The sequence below is a fragment of the Acomys minous genome (assembly GCF_964271855.1).
Source record: "Acomys minous genome assembly, chromosome: 12".
Classification (NCBI taxonomy): Eukaryota; Metazoa; Chordata; class Mammalia; order Rodentia; family Muridae; genus Acomys; species Acomys minous.
Genome location: NC_140493.1, coordinates 59,086,142 through 59,087,643, shown reverse-complemented (window position 1 = coordinate 59,087,643; position 1,502 = coordinate 59,086,142).

Genomic DNA, 1,502 nt, shown 5'->3' with positions numbered 1-1,502 from the left:
TGCCAAAGCTCAGGACCCAAATGCCCTTACCTCTTGCCATACCCAGGCGGTGCGGGGCACTTATCTTTATTGTGCCCCCATAACTCTCCTACACTGACCCTACGGCTTGTCTCTCAGGAAGATGTTCCTGGAGTTGAGGAGGGTGTAATAAGAGTGTGGTTTATGGAACATGATGGGGAACTCCTGCCTGCACAGAGTGAGACACGCAGAATGGTGTAAGGCCTGTCTACTGCAGTGTCTTCCTTCATGTGGGGTCTGAGATACTCTGGGGTATTTCTCCTCTGCTCAGTGCTATTCTCCTGAAAGTCAATTTGTAGCTTGCTTCTAATTAAAAACCTTTATGAGCATGTACACACACACAATTGGAAATCCAGGAAAATACTATTATCATTCTGGTATCTGAACAGTTCCTCCGATACCCATAGGAGACTGTGTCCAGGACTGTAAGACTCTAAAATCCAAGGGGCTCCAGTTTCTTAAAGATGTATTTATTTGTGTTTTACGTGTATGAATGTTTTGGACTTGGAGGCCAGAAGAGGGCGCCAGAGCCCCTGAAACTGGAGTTCCAGACAATTGTGAGCCTCCATGTGGGTGCTAGGAACCAACCCTGGGTCCTCTGAAAGAGCAGCCAGTGCTTTTAACTCCTGAGCCGTCTCTAGCTCCAGCTGCAGTCTCTTATACAAAAGGGAATAGCATTTGCACAGTGGCAGGAAGATCCCTGCAAGTTGGCCAGCCTGGTCTACACAGCAGGTCCCAGGACAGTCAGAGTGACACAGAGACTTAATTTTACTTGCCTTATAACACCAAGTAAAATAAAATAAACTGTCAATATGTTAAGCCATCAAGTGGTGATCGCGTGTCATGGCAGCCCTAGGAACTGACACGGGCCCAGAACACTCTGTGCCTGTGTGCAAGGTTTCCACCTTTCCCTCTCCTGGCTGACTAGAACCAGGAGCGATATTAGCAGCTCCGTGACAGAGCACACCTGGACTTCTGAGTCTCCTTGGGGGCAGAAATAATGTTAATGCAAAGATGTTTTTGGGTTGATTTGTTACCATGGCCAAAGTTATCTTTTTTTTTTTTTTTTTTTTTTTTTTTTGGTTTTTTGAGACAGGGTTTCTCTGTGTAGCCTTGCTGTCCTGGACTCACTTTGTAGACCAGGCTGGCCTTGAACTCACAGTGATCCGCCTGCCTCTGCCTCCTGAGTGCTGGGATTAAAGGCGTGCGCCACCACACTCGGCTGGCCAAAGTTATCTTAAGCGTTATGCTTTACGGTAAAGCAATGAGGTCTTAGCCTGAGACTTTATCTTCTGGTCTGTCAACCTCAGGAAAATGTCCTGTTTTCAGACTAGGAACCTCAGTCTCAGAGCGCATTGCTGAACTGGAGGGCAGCCTCTCAGTCAGCGTCTAAGAGGTTCACCTCCTCGGTGTCAGCCCTCCCTGGGAAGGTGCTGGGGCCTCTGTGCAGGCAGCGCTGAGGTGTTGGAGGTGAGGCTTGCTCC